This window comes from Scylla paramamosain, chromosome 3 (assembly GCF_035594125.1).
Source record: "Scylla paramamosain isolate STU-SP2022 chromosome 3, ASM3559412v1, whole genome shotgun sequence".
Lineage (NCBI taxonomy): Eukaryota > Metazoa > Arthropoda > Malacostraca > Decapoda > Portunidae > Scylla > Scylla paramamosain.
Window position 1 is genome coordinate 28563022 of NC_087153.1, and position 12500 is coordinate 28575521.

Sequence of the window (12500 nt, forward strand, 5' to 3'; positions counted from 1 at the left end):
ACTGCTTGCTTGCTTAATAACTACCATGCAAGCTTAATCATAAGGTTGGGCCATAACTCATAAGTAATGGCATTGGAGCTTGGGACATAAGGGATAAGGGAGTCAGCATTCACAGGCTCACGTGTTTGGCTACCGTAAGCGATTTGGATGGTCATGCCTGGAAATCGTACCATGGCCTAAATGTACTACCTATATGATGCTAATCTTAATACTGAAATACTGCTAAGATATTAGTGCAGAGTGGGTGTGAATGTTGACGTGATGGGTGAGCAAACACATTGTGGTAGGTAATTCCATGTTGTAGCCACATTCACACCACACTTCTGTACATGAAAATTTATGAGCTGGATTAAAGGAATGGCCATGAGTAACTCAATCTAAATGCCATATAACCATTAGGCTAATACATAACCTATCACATGGAAAGCCCAGTACAATATCACTGACATAGACCTCAGGTACATATGAGTTCATCACACAAAGTAAGGAAGAACTTCCGCGTCTACAGAACAGTTACCTCTCCTCTCAGGATCCGTAGGAAATCGAGAAAAAAAAAGGACAAATCCTCATTCCACCTGCAATCATTTGAACAGTACATTGCTGAATATGGTCAAATGCTTCCCGAATATAAAGCTGCGTTAGTCTACAAATCGCATCTCTCTCTCCCCACGTTCTTCAGTGTGGCGGCTGATTGTTATATTCCTCTGGCCGCTTGTTCGAATGGCGACCAGCTCGCCTTTTGGAATATACCGTCCTCCTAGTATACAGAATACTTGCCTGCACCATAAGAAGCCTCCTTTCATACGGTCAGCTGACGATTTCGTTTTCTTTTAATGGATGTTCTAGAAGAATGAGATCTATAATTTGAAAAGTTCCTCTCCTGTCAACGTAAATATACTCTAGCAACTATTTTAGTACATGTATGATGTACGTAAACTGTGCTTCATGTTAAAGTTGTAATATAAAGTGTCTGTCTTTCACGACAACATTGGAGTTTATCGTACGTCTGGCTCAACCTGACGTACGATACTAGCTCGGATTCGACGCAATTATTCCAGAAAAAAGGCACAGATTTTTCACGCATTTCATATATTTTAATAATTATTCAGAAGTATCGATTACTAGAAAGGTAGTGAATCACATTGATTTTTATGGTAGGCGATGATGGAAACAATTAATAATATTTGGTTGATACCCTTGGCACTCTTGTCCAGTCCCACGTCCCACCCCGCACCATTTCACGAGACTGGCTGCCAGTGGCTGGCTGCACGAGAGGCGTTAATGTGTATGTAGTTTGTTCGTATTCGAAAAAAAAAGTAAACAAATAAACAAATAAATTTAACAAATTAAGTAAATTTAATAATTAAGTAATGCAAGTATCATTGTTAGTAGATATTCTCCGTCAACTGCAAGAGACGAGAGGGAGGCAAGCTGAAATTTCAAAATGTGTTATGTGAGTGATAATGACGTGGCAGTGTTACCCTCGTGTGTCGTGTGGCCATTTGAAAATCATCGATATCAGCGTTATTATCAGTTTACGACTGAGATGTAAGAGAGAGGAAATACTTAAAAACCGAGGGATAGACAGTGATACACGTTAAAAGTGTGTGGATGTACAGTACCAAAATAATACCTTAGTGTGTTGTGTAATGTATTGAGGCTTGGCAAGGCAAGAACAGCATAGCCTCACCATCCTGCATTGATGTGGTGATGTGGTGAAGCTGGGGACAGGAGGAACAGAACAGGATTGGCACCCTGTTATGCTGAGGTCTGGCAGGACAAAAATAACACAGCAGCACCAAAATAAATGTTGTGTTATCTTTTCTAGGCATGTTGCGAGTGGAGCATCACAGTTACGTTACTTGGTAAGTACCATATTTTTTTACGTGTTCTTCTCTGATATTATTACAAAAGTCCTCCCAATCTCACACTGACAGATGAAACAGTAGAAAATGCTACAAACAGGATGTGGGAGTTTATGAGGAGGACAGGTCAGGAGTAACACATCAAAGCAGCCAAGAGACGTTGGGCCAAACCATAGCAAGCAGACTACAACTGGCCTTGGCAGGCGAGCCGTTGTTGGCTCCCTAATACGTAGCTGTCCACTGTTTTGTTTACAAACAAAAGCCAGCCTGCTTTGAACACTTTATAGGTTCTATTTCATCTCTATATTTGGTTAATCTTTTAGTCAAGTCTTCAGCCATTTTGTGGACAGCAGCGGAGATACATGTTTTATCAACAGTTTTGTTTGTAAACATTGGGTTCTGATCTTGCGCAGTTCGTGGAATGACAGGCGCCTACAAGAGGACGGCAAGGAACACAACATACTGTCCACAACAACATAGCTGAAGACTTTGTTAAAATGTTAGCCAAATATAAGGATGAAATAGACCCTATAAAGTGTTCACACCAGTCAGGCTTTTGTTTATAAACAAAGAGAAGACATCTACGTACAAGGGGACAACTACGAACACGACACCGTTAACTGATTCAGAAATTCAAACATGGTATGGTTTTCTCAGTGCAGACAGCAGCGGCTGCTGCATTTGTTGTAAAAAAAGAAATGTACTTAGTCGAGGAAGAGATTCCTTTCATTGTCAACTGACACCAACAAATATCTGTGAAAGGGTGGTGGTATCTAGAGTTTAGACTGAAGTAATATTGTAGTATAAATTTAAATAACAGCCAGTAAATGGTGTGAACACTGTCATATACCGGAAATTTTCTGTCTTCATAGTCATTAGTCATCAGTTACGACACGCTGTAAGCTTTTATTTTCCAGGCCATTGAATAGACCATTATGGGTATTTACGGAAATTCAGCAATTTTTTTCTTTTATGTATGAGGGACCACTGGCCAAAGGCAAGAAAAACATTCTGAAAAAAAAAGCCCCTTAGTGTATCAGCCCTGAAAGAAAAGTCAAAATGGCGATGAGAAAGAGGCTAAAGGCAGTCTGTTAGAGGAGAGGAGTTGAAAAGACGAAATGATTTTGATTCCACTGTCTAAAAGAACAGTATGAGTGAAGCCATCCATACATGTGAAGCATACTAAACATGGGCAGATAAGGGCCTTCTACAGAATTAGCAGCTTGTGGGGATGGGTGGTGTGAAAAACCGGTGGAGACGACTCAGAACACCCAGCACCACAGAAGTTGTTCTAGCTAGAGATGAGAGCTGATGTGAAGTTTCCAGTTGAGATTATTAGTAAAGGACAGACCGAGGATGTTCAGTGTAGAAGAGGGAGACAATTGAGTGTCATTGGAGAAGAGGGGATAGTTATCTGGAAGTTGTGTCGAATTGATAGGTAGATGGAGGAATTGAGTTTTTGAGGCACTAAACAATACTGAGTTTGTGTGCCCTAATCAGGAATTTTAGAGAGAGATAGGCTGTCAGCCGTTCTGTGGCTTCTTTGCATGAGCTGTTTAATTCCTGATGGGTTGGACGTCTGTGAGAAGACGTGGGAAAGTGCAGAGTGGTATCATCAGCATAAGAGTGGATATGACAAGAAGTTTGGCCTAGAAGATCATTGATGAACAATAGGAAGAGAGTGGGTGACAGGACAGAACCCTGAGGAACACCACTGTTAATAGACTTAGGAGAAGAGCAGTCCCTATCTACCACAGTAGCAATAGAATGGTCAGAAAGGAAACTTGAGACAAGGATAGAAACCATTGGAGCCTAGTTTGGAAATAAAAGTTTTGTGCCAGTGTTTATGAGATGTATAAGGCAACAGCGAAAGTTTCACCAAAATACTTAAAGAGGATGACCAAGACTCAACAAGATCACCAGTAGAGCCGCCACAACTGAACCCATACTGGCGATCAGATATAAGGAAGAAATATTTTGACATTTTGTATTGATGGAGATTCTCGGTTAGTTGGTGGACAGACTTGTCATGATTCCGGGCAGAAATATAAAGTGCATGAGTTTCAGGTGATGGAAAGCTGAGGTGCCTTCTGTGGGCCACCTCTCTGTTATATATAGCACCAGAACAGGCTGTGTTTTAGGTTTGGAAGATTTAGGGCGAAAGAAAGATTGAGGAATGTACGCCTCCTTGCCAGACACTATCACCTCTTTTATGCGTTCAACACACAGAGACGGGTCTCTGACACGGAACATAAGAACATGAGAAATAAGGGAAGCTGCGAGAAGCGACCAGGCTTACACGTGGTAGTCCCTGTATGAAATATACCTACCTATTTCCATCTATTATCCCCATCCATAAACTTGTCTAATCTTCTCTTAAAGCCCTCTAGTGTCCTAGCACTAACAACATGATTACTGAGTCCGTTCCACTCATCTACCACTCCATTTGAGAACCAATTTTTTCCTATTTCCTTCCTAAACCTAAATTTTTCAAGCTTGAACCCGTTATTTCTTGTTCTATCCTGGTTGCTGATCCTAAGAATTTTGCCTACATCCCCCTTGTTATAACCCTTATACCACTTAAAGACTTCTATCAGGTCCGCTCTTAACCTACGTCTCTCTAAAGAATGTAAATTTGACAGCTTCAACCTCGCCTCGTAAGGAATACTCCTCATCCCCTGTATCCTTTTAGTCATTCTCCTCTGTACTGATTCTAATAGACCTATATCTTTCCTGTAATGTAAGGACCAGAACTGCACAGTTCTGGTGCAGTAGTCATTCCAAGGAAAATCAGAATGATACCTCCTCAGGTCCCCCGAATTAGCAGAGGCAGAACGCCAGACGCACCTCCACTTTGAAGGATCCTGAGGAGGAGTTGGAGAGATGGGACAAGATACAGATATGGGGGTGTAATGAAAGGAGAGTGACAACAGAAGGATTGAAGGTTAGGAAAAGGTAAAAAATGTGGGGCGTATTTCTAAGACGGTTACGAATATGAGTAGAGTATTGCACTAACTGCTCTAGATCGTGGAGGATAGTTTACCAGGTTGGTTAGTAAAGGGAGAGGAAAATCAAAGCCGGTGGTGTACATTTAAGTCTCCAAGAATGGAGATCTCCGCGAAAAGGAAGAGTCATTATGTGCTTCACTTTGGAAATTAAAGAGACAAAGAATTTCTTATAGTCAAGAGGTATATATCATAGATAAATTTAGTTTGAGAGTGACTCTGTAGTCGTAGCCAGATGATAGAAAATTCGGAAGATTCAAGAGCGTGGGCACGAGAGCAAGTTAGATTGTCGAGCACATAGATGCAGCAACCAGCTTTGGGTTGAAAATGAGGATAAAGTAATATGGATCAGAGAAGGGTTACTGTCAATCGTCTCAGACACCTGCGCTTCTGAGGAAAAGAAGATGAAGATTAGTAGAGGAGAGGTTGTGTTCTACTGATTGAAAATTAGATTTAATGCCGCGAATGTTGCAGTTAATGAAAAAAAAAAATAGTTAAGGGGCCCTCAAGACGGGTCGATACTAGAAGAGTAGTCCGATCTTGGGACATTTGTTGTTCCCTTCCAAGACAGGGATTGGTGTAGGAGTCGCCATAATAAATTTAGAATTTTGAGAGAAAGGTTTGCGTGTATCAGGTGCATGAAGAGTTGTGTGAAGGAAGGGAGTTGTCTTTAAAGGGCAGGCTGTGACTGCCCCTTTGTGTTGTGAGACACAAAGGGAAACGTTCACTGAGATCACAACTAGGTCACCGGAAAGTTTGCAGCACCCTCTGATTCAGTACGAAACCGGTCCCGTGCTTGAGATCTCACAGGGAGTAATTATCGTTTTGGCAGGTATCTACTGCCTTTTCACCTCACCTCGCCTAACCTAACCTCATCTAACCTCACCTAACTTCAACTTACCTAATCTCGCCTCACCTCACCTAACCCAATCTAACCTTGCCTTGAAACAGGCTGCCTTGCTTGCGTGACCTAAGCAGAGGTGGTGTGGTGTCGACACCACATTTCCAGGGCATTGATTGATTGATTCTTTCATTAGATTTACTGGCCTTTCCACACATATAGTATTTCACAACAGTGTAAAAACCATGGTCCAGTGAGCTGGTTTTATATGGACTTTGTGCATTAACTGATTAGAAATGTATTACATCGTAATGCAAACTATAAAAATAGTTATAACATAAAAACAAAGACGGTAACAAAAATATGTTTGGTGATGACAATGATAACAAGGTCAGTAATAACAGTAATAATAGCAATAATAATGATAATAATGGTGATAATAATAATAGTTATAATAATAATAATAATAATAATAATAATAATAATAATAATAATAATAAAAGAATGATATTGAATGATGATGATAATAATAATAATGATATTAATAATAAATTTAAATAATACCAACAACAATGGTAATGTTAATAATAATGATGATAATAATCATAATGATAATAATAACAATAACAACAATAGTGATGATAATAATAATAATGATAATAATAATAATAATAATAATAATAATAATAATAATAATAATAATAATCATAATCATAACTAGCGGGACCCATGGATCTATCACTATATAATAATTTAACTATCACAAAGTTTGATATGTTTACTTAAGAGGAAGAGGAGGAGGAGTAGGAAGAAGAAGAGGAAGAAGAAGAAGAAGAGGAAGAAGAAGAAGAAGAAGAAGAAGAAGAAGAAGAAGAAGAAGAAGAAGAAGAAGAAGAAGAAGAAGAAGAGGAGCAGGGAGTGTAGAAGGAAGGAAAGAGATGTAGGGGACCTAGTCAAAACTGCATAATTTATTATGTTAGCATAGGTTAGTTGAGGTGATATTAAGTGAATTTACGTGAGGTGAGGTGAGTTAGGCGAGGAAGGTGAGATGGGGTGAGGTTAGGTTAGGTTAAGTTAAATTGCGTTTGTGTGCGCAATGACTTAACTTGCTCTCATGCCCACGCTCTTGAATCTTCCGAGTTTTCCACCATCTGGCTACGACTACAGAGTCACTCTCAAACTAAATCTATCTGTGCTGTGTACCTCTCACTTAACTTCTCTGTCTATAAGAAATTCTTTGACTACTTAACTTCCAAAGTGGAGCACATTCTGACTCTCTTCCCTTTTGCGGAGATCTCCATTCTTGGAGACTTCAATGTTCACCACCAGCTTTGGCTTTCCTCTCCCTTCACTAACCATCCTGGTCAACTAACCTTCAACTTTGCTATCCTCCATGACCTAGAGCGATTGGTGCAAAACCCAACTCATATTCCTGACCGTCTTGGAGATACGCCCAACATTCTTGACCTTTTCCTAACCTGTAATCCTTTTCTGCTTATGCTCTTACCCACTCTTCTCCGTTGGGCTCCTCCGATCACAATCTCATATCTATATCTTGTCCTATCGCTCCAATCCCTTTTCCGGATTCCCCCTAAGCGGAGGTGTCTGGCGTTTTGTCTCTGCTAGTTGGGGGGATCTGAGGAGGTATGTTGCTGATTTTCCTTCGAATGACTATTGCTTTCGTGACAGAGACCCGTCTGTGTGTGCCGAGCGCATAACAGAAGTGATAGTGTCTGGCATGGAGGCGTACATTCCTCATTCTTTTTCTCGACCTAAACCTTCCAAACCTTGGTTTAACGCAGTCTGTTCTTGTGCTATACTTAGTAGAGAGGTGGCCCACAAAATGTACTTAAGCCTTCCAACACCAGAATCTCATGCACTTTATATTTCTGCCCGGACTCGTCTGTTTTCCAACTAGCCAAAAACTCCCTCATTAATAGAAAGTGTCTATTCTAACTCTTCTCGTGACTTCTGGCATCTAGTCAAAAACATTTCCAGTAACTTCGCTACTTATTTCCCTTCCCACCTTTATATCCATCAGATGGCACCACTGCAATCACATCTATCTCTAAAGCTGAACTCTTTGCTCAGACCTTTACTAATAATTCTACCTTGGATGATTCAGGGCTTGTTCTTCCCTTCCCTCCACCCACTGACTACTTCATGCTTTCTATTAAAATTCTTTGCAATGATGTTTTCCATGCCCTCGCTGGCCTAAACCCTCAGAAGGCTTATGGACCTGATGGGGCCCCTCCTATTGTTCTCCAAAATTGTGCCTCCGTGCTTGCACCTTGCCTAGTCAAACTCTTTTAATTCTGTCTGTCAACATCTACCTTTCCTTCTTGCTGGAAGTTTGCCAACATTCAGCCTGTTCCTAAGAAGGGTGACCGTTCTAATCCCTCAAACTACAGTCCTATTGCTGTAATTTTCTGCCTATCAAAAGTTTTTTTTTTTTTTTCAACAGGAAGATTCTTAAACATTTATCACTTCATAACCTTTTACTAGTATTTGATCGCCAGTATGGGTTCCGTCAAAGCCACTCTACTGGTGATCTGGCTTTCCTTACTGAGTCTTGGTCATCCTCTTTTAGAGATTTTGGTGAAACTTTTGCTCTTGCCTTAGGCATATCAAAATCTTTTGATAGTCTGGCGCAAAGCTTTGATTTCCAAAGTACCCTCCCATGGCTTCTATTCTCCTCTCTGTAACTTCATTTAAAGTTTCCTTTCTAACCGTTCTATTGCTGCTGTTATAAACGGTCACTGTTCTTCTTCTAAATCTATTAATTATGGTGTTCCTCAGGGTTCTGTCCTGTCACCCACTCTCTTCCTATTATTCATGATCAATGATTATTCAATTCAATGATGATTCAATAATAATCAACAATTATTATTCATGATCAATGATTATTATTATTCATGATTCAATTATCTTTTTTACCAAACTTCTTGTCCTATGCACTCCTGCGTTGATGATACCACCCTGAACTTTCCCACGTCATTTTCATAGACGTCCAATCCTTCAGGAAGTAAACTGTTTACGCAGGGAAGCCACAGAACGCCTGACTTCTGATCTCTCTAAAATTTCTGATTGGGGCAGAGCAAACTTGGTATTCTTCAGTGCCTCAAAAACTCAGTTCCTCCGTCTATCAACTCGATACAACCCTTCAGACAACTATCCCCTCTTCAATGACTCTTAACTGTCCCCCTATTCTACACTGAATATCCTCTGTCTGTTCTTTTCTTATAATCTAAACTGGAAACTTCACATGTCATCCCGAGCTAAAACAGCTTATATGGATTTAGGCGTTCTGAGTCGTCTCCGCCAGTTTTTCTCACTCCTCCAGCTGCTAACTCTATACAAGGGCCTTATTCGTCCATGTATGGAGTATGCTTCACATGTCTGGGGGGTTCCACTCATACCGTTCTTTTAGACAGGATGGAATCAAAAGCTTTACGTCTCATCAAATCCTCTCCTCTTACTGACTGTCTTTAGCCTCTTTCTTATCGCCGCAATGTTGCGTCTCTAGTTATCTTCTACCGCTATTTTCATGCTAATTGCTCTTCAGGTCTTGCTAACTGCATACCTCCCCTCCTCCCGCGGCCTCGCTGCACAAGACTTTCTTCTTTCTCTCACCCCTATTCTGTCCACCTCTCTAATGCAAGATTTAACCAGTATTCTCAGTTATTCATAATTTTCTCTGGTAAACTCTGGAACTCTGTGCCTGTTTCTGTATTTCCACCTTCTATTTTTGACTACCGCTTCGGACCCTATTTGGGGACCGGCATCTCAGTGGATTTTTAATATTTTTTATTTTTTTTATTAGATTTTTGTTACCCTTGGCCGGTGCCCTCCTACATAAAAAAAAAAAAAAAAGAGAGAGAGGTTGGGTTAGATTAGGTGAAGTAAGGTTAAATTAGATTAGTTGAGGTGAGGTGAGGTTACGTGAAGTGAGTTAGGTAGGTGAGGTTAGGTTATGGTAGTTGAGGTGAGGTGAGGTTAGGTTAGGTTTGGTAAAGAGAGAATAGGTATGTTTGAGTCACATAATCTCACCAAGCCTCACCTTACCTAATTTCACCTCACGGAACACCATCACCACCACAATAAACAGTCAGTGATTCAGTCAGTAAGTTAGTGAGTGAGTCAGCCAGTGAATCAGTTTTTGTATCAGTCAGGGAATCAGTGAGTCGGTCTGTCAGTGAGTCGGTGACTGAGTGGATGAGTAAGTCAGTCAGTCAACCAGTGTGTCAGAGTCAGTTGGTTAGTGAGTGAGTGAGTAATGCGTCAGTCACTCAGTGAGTCAGTCAGTGAATCAGTAAGTGATTCATCCAGTTAGTCACTCAGTGAATCAGTCAGTGGGTCAGTGAGTGTGAAGCAGTGACTCATTGAGTCAGTGAGTCAGTTAGTCAGTCAGTGAGTCCGTCAGTGAGTCAGATTGAGTGAGTGAGTACGTTATTCAGTCAGTCAGTCAATGAGTCAGTCAGTTAGTCAGTTATTGAGTTAGTCAGTCGAGGAGGAGAGAAGAAGGAAGTAAGGAGATGTAGAGGACTTAGTCAAAATATGAAGGTACGATTCCAAAGTGTGACACACGGAGGAACGAACGAACTAAGGCACAAGTGTACTCGTATTATTATGTAGATTATAGCATTAGTAATAATAATAATAATAATGATAATAATTATAATAATAATAATAATAATAATAATAATAATAATAATAATAATAATAATGATAACAATAAATTTGTTGACACCAAAGTCAACTAATTAATATAATTAATGAGATACTTTAAATGAATTTGTCTTGTTCCTAATGTCCAGAGGGAGTTGGCTGCAGAGCGCGTCTTTCCGATACAGGACACTTTGTTGTGCGTGGGATGTTCTACACAATGGCGGTACAAGGTTGTTTTGACTGTCTGGTTCGAATGTTCTGTGGCACACGCTGGTATCATATTTCAGAACTAAAATAGCTCAAAACTTTATACATAGAAAGAGTTGTTTGATGACTAATTATGTCCCCTACATTTAAAACTTTCAGATTACAAAATATTGCTTTTGTATGGTCATATTTACTACAGTTTGATATTATGTAAGCTATTTTTGTCTGATAAATGAATGAGCTATTTACATGTATTTTATAAGCACCGCCACGAATTGCACAGGAGTATAACAAATGATAATAAGCTAAAGACTGGTAAACATACCAGTAAACATATTTGAAGCTCTCAGTACTACAAAGATTCCTTATTGTAAACGTATAAACAAAACCCTCTATTTTAGACATTTAAAATTCTCTATAATATGATTTGCATGAAAATTTGTGATGCATTGTCATCCCCCAAAATTATGTTGTCAACTTGGTTAACTGTGGGGTTACCTATTTCATTATTAATATTAGGTGGTTGTCATTTGCGGGTGTGTCAGCATGCAGTGAGTTTTTCCGATATTTAAAGTTAACTGGTAACTTTTTAGCCAGACGGTAACATTTAACAACTCTTTACTATTCCTGTTTTGTAGATTCATAAGATCATTACTTTGAAGAAAAAGGTTAGTGTTGTCTGCTGGAAAAAAAAAAGATATATATATATATATATATATATATATATATATATATATATATATATATATATATATATATATATATATATATATATATATATATATATATATATATATATATATATATATATATATATATATATATATATATATATATATATATATATATATATATATATATATATATATATATATATATATATATATATATATATATATATATATATATATATATATATATATATATATATATATATATATATATATATATATATATATATATATATATATATATATATATATATATATATATATATATATATATGGTATATATATATTGTATATATATATATATATATATATATATATATATATATATATATATATATATATATATATATATATATATATATATATATATATATATATATATATATATATATATATATATATATATATATATATATATATAATTTATTTTTTTTATTCTACTGTGTGATTGCTTCAAATGCTTTAGATAAATCGCAGAAACCTTAATTGGTACAGTTTATTGTCTATGGCGTTACACGTTTTCTGATTGTTCAGTATATGTTCGTGTACTGTCCGCCAATTCAGTGGAATTGTTCGGTCTGAATCCGTATTGGTCATCTGTAATAAGCTGCTGTAAGGATAAATACGAGTAGTCCATCAGTTTGTTAGCCATTATTTTTCGACACCTTGCTAATACTTGGGAGAATAAAGACAGGTCTGTAGTTGGAAAGAAAAGAGTATCATCACATTTTTTTTTATTTATTTATTTATTTTTTTTATAGACAGGAATTACTGGAGTTATCCGTTTAAAAAATTATTTATTTATAACGTACGCAGAGAAATGAGATACTTAATCTCTGCAGGCCTTTATTACCTTCACACTCGCTTTACAACCCACGGCAATAACCTTGAGATTTGAAATAACTTTCTTTATTTTAAACAGTGACGTGCCTATGTGGTAAAAAAAAAAAAAAAACGCAAGCTCTGGCAGTTGTCGCTCAAATGGCACTGAGGCTTCTGTTGATTAAATAAGGTGTTAGTAATATTACAATACTATTCTGTAAAGCCGTTGGTAATTTTGTAATTATCTGAAGCAGTCTCTCCTTGAATAACAAATCAAATTTGATTATTTCTTCTTATTATTTATTATTATGTATTTTCTTCCATTATGCAGTTGGTAGTGCCCCATGCTTTTTTCTCGTTT

General features: G+C 37.9%; 1 long non-coding RNA gene across 1 annotated transcript in view; it reads left to right on the forward strand.

Annotated features, from left to right (window-relative positions):
• Positions 1-1254: 1254 nt before the first annotated feature.
• LOC135093330 (uncharacterized) overlaps positions 1255-12500 on the forward strand; it is a 142141-nt gene continuing 130895 nt past the window's right edge. The window contains exon 1 of the long non-coding RNA XR_010263309.1: positions 1255-1865. This is a non-coding gene — a long non-coding RNA (uncharacterized LOC135093330). The remainder of the gene's footprint in view (positions 1866-12500) is intronic.